The 10,891-nt window shown below is 37.7% G+C and overlaps 1 protein-coding gene across 1 annotated transcript in view; it reads right to left on the bottom strand.

Moving 5' to 3' along the window:
- HVCN1 (hydrogen voltage gated channel 1) overlaps nucleotides 1-457 on the bottom strand; it is a 45,932-nt gene extending 45,475 nt beyond the window's left edge. The window contains exon 1 of the mRNA XM_074297467.1: nucleotides 372-457. The gene's annotated coding sequence lies outside the window, so the exon portion shown is untranslated. The remainder of the gene's footprint in view (nucleotides 1-371) is intronic.
- Nucleotides 458-10,891: the final 10,434 nt, after the last annotated feature.

Here is a 10,891-nt window from a genome sequence, read left to right as displayed (position 1 = left end):
GGTGTCACCTCTTGCCCCACAGCTTTCCCCTTCCCCCCAGATGCTAGTGTCCCTCCTCCTTCCTGGAAATTATCTGGTGCCTACTTTGTGTGTATTTTGTACACATGTATATACGTTGTTTCTCCCCACGTCCTTGAAAGTCAGTTCTAGTCGGTCTTTGTATCCTCATTGCTTAGTACAGTGTCTGGCCCAGAGTGGTCACTTAATAATAAATGTTTGTCGAATAAATGTTGAATGAACATATACACCTTACCTTCCTTCTCTCCCTTCCCCGCCTCCCTCTCAGCTTCCTTTTGCATCTTGTCTTCCCCACTAGATTGAAGGGGATAGCGCTCTGGGCTTAGAATCAGAAAGACATCTTAGACACTTACTAGCTGTGTGATCCTGGGCGAGTCACTTTCCTCTGATTGCCTCCGTTTCCTCATCTGTCAAATGAACTGGAGCAGGAAATGGCAAACCACTCCAGCATCTCTGCCGGAAAACCCTAAATGGGGCCACAAAGAGTTGGACAATACTGGAATGACTGAGCAACAACAAAGATCATGTGTATGAGAGTCATGTAGCATGAAAGGTCATTCATGAGCAGGTCCCATCTGTACACATGAGTCAAAACATTTACACCGATAAGAACAAGGTACCAAGAGCAGCTTAGCAACACAGGGCAGGTACTCTCAAATTTGGGGGTCTCATGATCCCTTTATGTTCCAAAAATTTAATGCTCATCTTCCTAAATAGCTTGTTTATGTTAGATTTGAATCCCACCAAATCTAGTAAGATTTACAGCATTATTGTGAATTATAGATTACATTATAATAATATAATATTAATTTTATTAAATATTAATATAATAATATACTATATGTTGTATATGATATAATATATTAAATATTACTATAATAATAAACATTATTATGAATTATATATATTATTATGAAAATGGTTTTGACCCCAGATCTCCCAACCACATTTTGAGAAGTCAGAAAAACCAAAGTATATAAATCCTGTTTTAGATATTTTCTAGCTTTGTGGCTTGAGCAAGTCACTTTTAACTCCTCTTTGCCTCAGTTTCCTCATTTGTAAAATAGGAAGAATGTAAAATAGCCAAGATTGTTGTGAGGCTCTAATGAGATAAAAAAATATAAAAGCACTTTATAAACTTTTAATATATATAATTAGATATATACATATATCATATAATGTTAACTATCATTGTGATTATGATTACTTTAATAAAAATTATTAGATCCTTATAAAAGAAAAATGAAATGCTAGCACATAGTTCCCTAAAACCTTCCTCTTGTAGCTTATCATCCCAGGGAGGTGGATCGGAGCTCTGCTCACAGAAGAGAAGCTCTATTAAGACTGCTCTTTGGGTCGACTGTGTCAAGCAACATTTATAAAGCACTAATTACGTGCCAGACACTGGGCACTGGGGTGAACATTTTTGAAAAAAAGATCAAACAAATAAATATTTATTAAGCACCGATTATGTTCCAGGAGCTCTGCTAAGTGCTAGGGCTACACTGTCCCTCCCCTCACTTATGCTCTAATGCAGGAGCTATGGGTATAAATCAAGACATATATATTTGATAAATATTAAAATGGGGTGCATTCTTAGAGAGGACAACACGGTTGATGCTCTACACCCACACATAAATAACAAGTACTGTAATCCCACAAGGAAGAGAACATCAACAAATAAGGGTGCTTTAAGAGAAGCTAAGTGTAAAGTAGTGGAAAGAGTATTGGATTCAGGATCAGAAAAGCCTGGCCTTAAATATTTACAAGATGACAAGACAGTTTCCTCATCTGAAAAATGAGGGGGTTAAACTTAGTGATGTTTGGGTTCTGTTCCAGCTCTGAAACTGTGACCCCATGATTCTCTAAGGGGTGGGTGAGAGGAGGTACATTCAAAGCATGGGGAAAGCAGAGGGATAGGGTTGGGACATAGATGTCCTTCCATGAGAATAACAGAGGGCAGTTTGGCTGGAACATAATGTGTGTGGGGGGATGGGTTGGAACTAAAATGAAACAAGGGAATTTGTGTTTGGTCCTAGAGGTAATAGGGAGCTATGAAGCTTTCTGAGCACCGGAGTAGCGATATAGCCAACCTTGTACTTTAGAAGGATTGGTTTACCACTAATGAGATACGAGCCGGATAGGTGAACCTGAACCTCTTTATGTGGGGCTGGGGGCCAAGAGCCTGTCTAGGTGAGCTGGGAGAAGTTTATCTCTGACAGATTGTCTTCCAGGAGACCAGCTCTGTGGTTACAAGCACTTATGAAAGCATTTAGAAAAGGGTTGGAGGGCTTATGGTGGGTCTGTCTGTGCCGGTGGAGGAGAGAGCACCCACAGTGATGAAAACCCAGAGCTGCTGAATTAACAAGGAAGTGGCGATGATGAGCAGGGCTGAGCAGGGCTGACCACCTGCCTGACACTGCCCTGGTGAAAGTGCCAGATGTCAAGCCAGCAGGCTTTAATTAATTAGTAAAGATAGTTGAAATGGTGTGTAATTGAATTATATAAATGGAATTCTCAGGGCCTGTGAGTGGGTTTCTGTTGCCCAAATTCTGTTGCCCACTTTGCCCATAAAACTAGGCCCCAGAAGGCAGTCGTGGACCTTTGCTAAGGTGTTTGGAATGAATTGTATTTATATTTATTTATAATATTTCTTCTCTTCTTTCCCAACTGTAGAATCCCTCCTCATCCTTTAAAAACCCATATTGTATTCTCTGGTATAGTAGTGAAAAGTGTCCACATTTTGGAGCTCAACCACCTGGGATCAAGCTTGGCTTCTGAACTGCCTGTCGAGCCCTCAGTTTCTTCAACTGTAATATGGGGGAGAGGGAGAAACAGGGCAGACCAAGCTTGTTTCTTGATTATTTTGTTGATTGTCTATTCTTAAGAAAGTGTTAAAGGGAGTCTTAATCATGTAAATTAAATTTTAAAGTGTGTTGTTTCCAGAACTGGTTGTTAAGCACTTACCAACTGTTCCTGTCTATAAAAACTTGTGATCTGCAAGCCAACTTCTTGTGGACTCTACACAAATCTTTTTTCCTTCCTGGACTTCAATTTCCTCCTCTAAAAACGAGATTAGACCAGAGAGAAGTTCTCAGTGTTTTGTTGTTCCACAAACCCGATTCAACAACAACCAAAAAATTGTGTTGTGACTTCCCAGGGTATTTAATATATTACCTATAAGAGAACAGCTAAGGGTTACTATAGTGCACAGTTCTGGGTCTAGAGTCAGGAAGACTCCCTGAGTTAAAATGTGACCTCAGACACAATGGACAAATCACTTAACTATTTGTCTCAGTTTCCTCATCTGTCAAATGAAGTAGAAAAGGAAATGGAAAACCACTCCAATATCTCTGCCAGGAAAACCCCAAATGATGTCACAGAGTCAGACAGGACTGAATAATAACAGGCAAAATTAATTATTCTGTAATAGTATGAATTCTAATTTTTGCAACTTGAAAACTTACTAAATGTTTTTATTCACATTAATAATGAATAAATATAAGATTTTCACATTTTATTGAATAAAGAATAACAGACTTATCAACATGGCTTTCACATTTTGATTGTAAATGTCAAGAAAAGATTTTAAGTTGCTATTGGCAAAAACTCCAAAATTACACATTATAGTTATGAGTGGATATTAATTATCTATAATAAATAAGAATTTGAACTTAATGTAGTTTTCATTATATTTCCTCTTTTTCAGGCCTCTCGTAATGCAGGCATCTCAAATGTCTTTGTATGTCATTTCAGAATTATATAATATTGAATGATTTTTGCAAATTTCTCAATCACAGAATTCATCTAAATGGATTTTTTTTAGATTCTTCACTAATATATTTTTCAAAATCCTTTTCATATACTTCCACTCTTTATCCAATGATAAAGGGGTTGCTGTAATTTTAAAAACAAAAATTTCACAAAATTTCACAAAAAAAAATTCATTTTATATCCAATGCTTGTTAAATATGTAACAACCCTGCATTAGCATGATTGATACAGTAGCATATTCTTTCAAGAAACTTTGCTTCAAGGCAACAGATAGACATCAGGACCCTCCCTTGAAGCTAAATACTGGATTTATTAGTATGCACGGACTTTAGAAGATATAGCTACCTAATCAATCAGCTAAAATGAATAGCTAGTTCCGATATAAAATGTTCATTTTTCTACTGGTTAATGACAAGCAAGCATTATATTAAATGATAAATATACTTAAAGTTCAATTGCATGTATATCTTTGTTTTAAACCGTTGTAAAGAATCTCTTCAGATATGATTTTCTTCTCTTTTTCCACTGACACAGAGCTACACTCTCATAGAAACGCTACTGAACTACTGGCCAGTATTGATGAGTTCCTTTAAAAATCCAATCGATAGAAAAATAATAATAATAATGAAAGAAAAATTGGAAGACAGTTTCATGCTGCAATGAGACGTCATGTGAGGTTTGTTTCTGTGGAACATTTGAGATGGTCTGTGATAATTTCAATATGGCGCTTACAATACACATACCCCACGATAATGGTTTTCAAATCGCCTGACATTTTGTGCTGCAGGAATGAAAGTGTTTTTGCTTGATCCTTTGATTATGCAGGATTATAGGGTAATGGTAAGGAGATGGGAACTATTCTGGTGAAGTCTGTGGAATATAAATGAGAGTATGTGTATGTCTGAACATGTGTTTTGTATTGGTTTGTGCTTGATGTTGAACTCTTGTGGTGGTTTGAAAAAAGTTTGATGACAGGTTGAAAACTTGCAACACGTTATACTTAGAAATGATCAGAGTTTGATGTAATTGCCACACGAACACCTACATTGTTGTGTGGATGAGCATGATGCACATTCTTGTCACAGAGGAAAAAAATTTTTGTGACATACGTGGACAATTATTTGCTCTTTAAGGTTTCATTAAAGACTTTTTTAGCAGGAACCAACTATACCAATCTCAAACCCTATTAAATGAGGACTCCTGAAGTAGATGATCCTTTAGACTAAATTTCTGACCTTCAGTTGCCAGGCTAAAAGGACTGAATGTGCCAGGGATCATCAAACTGAGTAATGCTTTCATTGGGTGCAGAACAAAATCCTCTATGTCTTTTTATGATGTGTAATTCTAATCCTCATTCTGCCATAGCACCTTCAAAAATATTAATATTTGTTATTTGTTAACATTTTCGCTTCTCAATATGTTCCTTACACTCCTTTATTTCTTGTAACATAGAATTTTAAAAAGAGAGTTCCGCAAACAAACCAAGAGATCAAATAGGTCCAATAGCAGAGGTAGTATTTCATACCCACTGTTCCCCACCTCTAAAAAGAAATGAGGGAGAATTTTGCCTTAAATTTAAATTTACCCACCTGATGCATTTGAGTTCTTTTTCTCTAAGCTCCTTGAGGCCGGGGTTCATGGCATGTTTGTCTCTGTATTCCTGGTAGTGCCTGGTACATGGATGGCACTTAATAAATGCTGGCGGATTTGTTGATTGATTCTATGGGTGCTAAGGCAGGCATGGGATTCCTTCCCTTCCTACATCACTTCCTTTTCTGATCTTTCACCCCCTTAGGTGATGGCCAACATGACGAAGTGGACTTCTGCTCTTGAAGTTCTAGAGCTAGATTGGAGTTTTGTCTCTGACACATACTGTGTGATCCTGGGCAACTCAATACCAATCTGTATGGGTAGTGGACATTTCCTCATTGGGAGTTCCCTGTGTCCGTGAAATCACAGATCTACATCAGAAAAGTACCAGGTACTGCATGCAGGTAAAAAAAAGATAAAAATGAAGGAGTTTATGCTTTTAGGGATCTTAACACATGGGGGAGGGGAGTAACATGTACTCAGATGAGTAAATGAAATATACGTATGTATACATATATTTAATTATGTATATATTTAAATATATACATATAGTTCATACAGGCACATAAATATACACGTAAATTTAAATATGTATGTGTACATGTTTGAATTTAAACACGTGTAATATAGACATATTTAAATATATAAATATACACACATATTTAAGTATAAATATATTTAATAGACACATATTTAAACATACATGCATATTTACATGTATACATATACATATTTAAGTATATATTTAAATGTATATATACATATTTAAATATATCTCTATATTAAGACAGATACTTATTTAAATATATACATACTTATATATAAACATATGTACACACATAAAATAAGACATATATCTTTTTTTTTTTTTTTTCCCTGAGGCTGGGGTTAAGTGACTTGCCCAGGGTCACACAGTAGGAAGTGTTAAGTGTCTGAGATCACACTTGAACTCAGGTCCTCCTGAATTCAGGGCTGGTGCTCCATCCACTGCGCCACCTAGCTGCCCTGTACACATATCTTTAAAACAAATGTAATTTGTAGGGTTTTTTTTTTTTTGGAGGAGAGCATTAGAAAATGGGAGAATCAGAATATACTTCTTGTATAGATATATTTGAGCTGAACTTTAAAGTTTTCAAGAGACATTCCAAGGAGGAGAGGATTCTGGGCAAAGGCATGAAGATGGGAGATACAGTTTTGTGTTCAAAGAACAGTTGGCAGGCCAATTTGAGTGGACCAGGGGTGCAAAAAGAAATAAACTTGGAAATGTAGGTGGAAATGAATTGTAGAGGACTTTAAATGTCTGGCTGAAGAGTTTACATTTTCTCCAAAGGTTGATAGGGAGCCACTGAAAGTGTTTGAGCAAGAGAGTGATATTCAGATCTGAGCCAGAGGGAAGAGAAGAGAGTGTTTCAGGCATGGGAGAAAAAAGGTTGAGAGCATAAGAGGGAGACATTGTGAATGACTTTCAGATTCTGAATTACAGATGAATCCCAATCTGCACTGATGGAGACGGTTTCTACTTAGCACCTCCCCTCATTAATAACAAATCCATACCCACATCAAAAATTCCCTCTCTGTCTTGGTCACTAAAATATGCCATATCTGATTTCTACCCACTGTTCAGATCTCTGATGCTTTCTTGGTCATCTATGGTTTTGATGTTTTAAAGATTATGGTTACTGTCCCTAAAGTCAGGAAGACCTGAATTCAAATATGGTCTTAGATACTTATTAGTTGTGTGACCCTTAACCCTGATCACTTCTCTCCAAAAAAAAAGGAGAGAGGGAGAGACAGACAGACAGACAGAGACAGAGAGAGAGAGAGAGACAGAGAGAGACAGAGAGACAGAGAGAGAAAGAGAGAGAGAGAAAGAGAGAGAGAGAGACAGAGAGACAGAGAGAGAGACAGAGAGAGACAGAGAGAGACAGAGAGAGAGAGACAGAGAGACAGAGAGAGACAGAGAGAGACAGAGAGAGAGAGAGAGAGAGAGAGAGAGAGAGAGAGAGAGAGAGAGAGAGAGAGAGAGAGAGAGAGATAGGAGAAGGAGAGAGTGGATAGATTAGCTTCTTTTTTATTAATTTTATAATTATAACATTTTTTGACAATACTTATGCATAGGTAATTTTTTACAACATTATCCCTTGCACTCACTTCTGATTTTTCCCTTCCCTCCACCTCTTCCCCTAGATGGCAGGCAATCTTCTACATGTTAGATATGTTATAATATATCCTAGACACAATATATGTGTGCAGAATTGAATTTCTTGTTGCACAGGAAGAATTGGATTCAGAAGGTAAAAATAATCTGGGAAGAAAAACAAAAAATGCTAATAGTTTACACTCATTTCCCAGTGTTCCTTCTCTGGGTGTAGCTGATTCTGTCCATCATTAATCAATTGCATCTGAGTTAGATCTTCTCTTTGTCGAAGATATCCACTTCCATCAGAATATATCTTCATACAATATTGTTGTTGAAGTGTATAATTATCTTCTGGTTCTATTCATTTCACTCAGCATCAGTTGATGTAAGTCACTCCAGGCCTCTCTGAATTCCTCCTGCTGGTCATTTCTTACAGAGCAATAATATTCCATAACATTCATATACCACAGTTTATTCAGCCATTCTCCAACCGATGGGAATCCATTCATTTTCCAGCTTCTAGCCAGTATGAAAAGGGCTGCCACAAACATTCTTGCACATACAGGTCCCTTTCCCTCCTTTAGTATTTCCTTGGGATATAAGCCTAGTAGCAGCACTGCTGGATCAAAGGGTATGCACATTTTGATAACTTTTTGGGCATAGTTCCAGATTGCTCTCCAGAATGGCTGAATTCATTCACAACTCCACCAACATAGATTAGCTTCTTAATGGGAACTAGAACAGCATTCATATTTACAAATTGTCCTAGCGCTTAATATCTGGATAGAGCAAATGAATCTAATTGTAATTAAATTTGGGAACTATCATCTGCAAATAATTTTACATATTAAAACACAGACAGAACCGAGTGAAGTTGGGACATTAGCACACAGGTGCCTTCTGTAACTCATCAAGCAATTAAATTAGATCTTAGCCTATTGCATGGGGCAGATATTGAAAGCTAAGATACAAGACCTCAAACTTTCATTTTTTCTCTATTGAATCAAATGCTCATTATCCACAGGTTCTAAGCTTATTGGGATGTGGTCCAGTGAGAAAGGGGCTGGTTCCAGAGTAAGAGCAAAAGGTTGGAATTTTAGCTTTGCCATGGATAACCTTGTAATCTTGGAAAAATCCTTTAACTCTAAGATCCTTTCCATCCATGATCCTTTCTGCCCATAATCTTGTATTTTCTACACCTTCCACTCAGTTTTCTTGGCATAGAAAATTACTTGCAGAATCCTAACTGTTCCCTTCTTATCTTCTCCTCAAGGATACTGCTGATGCTTATGTAGGTCATTCTCATGAAGACTTTTCTAGATATGAGGTTGTAGCTACTGATGTCATCTTGCTTGCCTTTTTTGAGTAACAATATTGTCTGTGGTGTTTCCCCCATTAAGTTGGTATCTTCCCCTTTAGAGATTTGATCCCCTTCTGATTTTCTTGTGCAGCATGATAATTGTGGAAATATGTATAAAAGAATTGCACATGTTTAACATATATTGGATTATTTGCCATGGGGGCAAGTGGGGGAGGGAAGGGAGGGAGAAAAAAAAAAACTTGGAACACAAGATTTCCCAAGGCTGAATGTTGAAAACTATCCATTGTGTGTGTTTTGAAAATAAAAAGCTGAATCAAAAAAAAAAAAAAAAAAGAGAGAGAGAGAGATTTGATCCCTTGATGCCTTCGGATTGTGTTGCTTCTGACATAAAGTCCTCTGTCTGCACTCATTTTGGTCCAGAAGCTCTTCCCATAAGGATTATTCAGTACGACTTCTTTCTCATACAGCACACCAGTACTATAATAGACATTTATTAAATACCTGTAGTGAGCCAGGCAGACTCAGTGCTGAGAGTTGGTGATAAAAAACAAAAATACCCCCCAAAATCCCCAAACAAACCAGTCCCTGTCCTCAAGGGACTTATAGTGTAATGAAGGAAGACAACTCATGAAAGGAAATTTAGAAGTGTTGGTATAGGGTCAAGGTGAAGGTTCCTAGCCATGGAGCATGAAGGAGTTTCAGAGAAGCCAAAAATTGGTAACACTGGTAGGAAATAGGGAAAAAAACTAATCTAAACCCCCTACCCTTTAAATAGAAACTGGAATGCATGGCCATGTCCTCCAGTCAAAGGGTCCAATCAGAGGCACAGAGGAGACTGATGAACCAGGAGGACCAGGCAGATTCAGTCTTTCAGAAAGTGATTTCCCAATGATGAGTTTCCCAGGGGAAGAAAGGCATGAGATGGCCCAATTGTGGAAAGTCCACACAATTACTGTGGCTTAGAAATACAGACAGATCTATTTAAATTGCTTTCTTGTCTTCCCTTCAGTTGCGCTTTTAAATACTCTTGGGATAACCAAGGTTATATGGGTTTAATGCACCATGTTTTCTGCATACTCATTGCTAATCCTATCATTAATGTATGCTGAGTCTGAGACTATTTGCATAAGATTCTCCTCCTTGATGGAGACTGATTACTAAATGCTGACTGGTATTAGTCATGAGAACTGAGAAGATTAAGAAATGGTGAGATTAGGGCATTTGAAGGAGTATCCATCTGTATGTTAAGCCCCCTGGTATGAGGATAGAAGGTGGACAGGAAAGACAGACTATGAGCCAGTCATTGAATTCAAATATTGGGGGTTCTCTTTTGACTCATGTTCTTCTTCCTCTATGAAGAACATGAGTCAAAAGAGAACCCCCAATATTTGGATTGAGTAGTAAGCATGGCCTGAGAGTCAAAAGAGAAAACCCCCCAATATTTGGATTGACTAGTAAGAATGGCCTGGGAGTCAAAAGAGAAGAATCCCTAATATTTGAATTGAGTAGTAAGTGGGGATATTTTGTCTGAAAGTGGCAACTGGAAGTAGCCAATTAATAAACATTTAATACCTACTATGTGCTAGGCACTGTGCTAAGTGATCTCCTAATTTTCCTCTCATCTAATGGACTGCTTATTCTTGATCTTTCCTATATATTCATGAGCTCTCATGTTTTCATTTATCATCTCTATATAGATGATTCTCAGATTTCTTGACTCATAACATCTCCGTCCGGCATCTCAAATTGCCTGTTGGGCATTGAGGGGGTTGATGACTTGGGAAAGAACCAAGGGACAAGAAATCAGAGGTGCTGGTGAGGATGAAGAACAAGTTTGGGGAGAGGATTCTGGGAAGATGGCAGAGGAGAGCAGAAAATTCCAGCTTTCTACATTTACCCCACAAATAAGACAAAAAAGTCTTCAGGGCCAACGTGAAGTGGTAAAAATAAACAACAGTTGGGGCAGAACAGGATAAATGAAGTTTGCCCCATGAGAAGTATAAACACCTGTGGGGAAATGGTCAGCTGTGAGCATTGGAACTGGCTGG

This window comes from Sminthopsis crassicaudata, chromosome 1, assembly GCF_048593235.1.
Source record: "Sminthopsis crassicaudata isolate SCR6 chromosome 1, ASM4859323v1, whole genome shotgun sequence".
Classification (NCBI taxonomy): domain Eukaryota; kingdom Metazoa; phylum Chordata; class Mammalia; order Dasyuromorphia; family Dasyuridae; genus Sminthopsis; species Sminthopsis crassicaudata.
The sequence above is the reverse complement of the archived record's forward strand: the minus strand, read 5'-3'. Positions and strand labels throughout refer to the sequence as shown.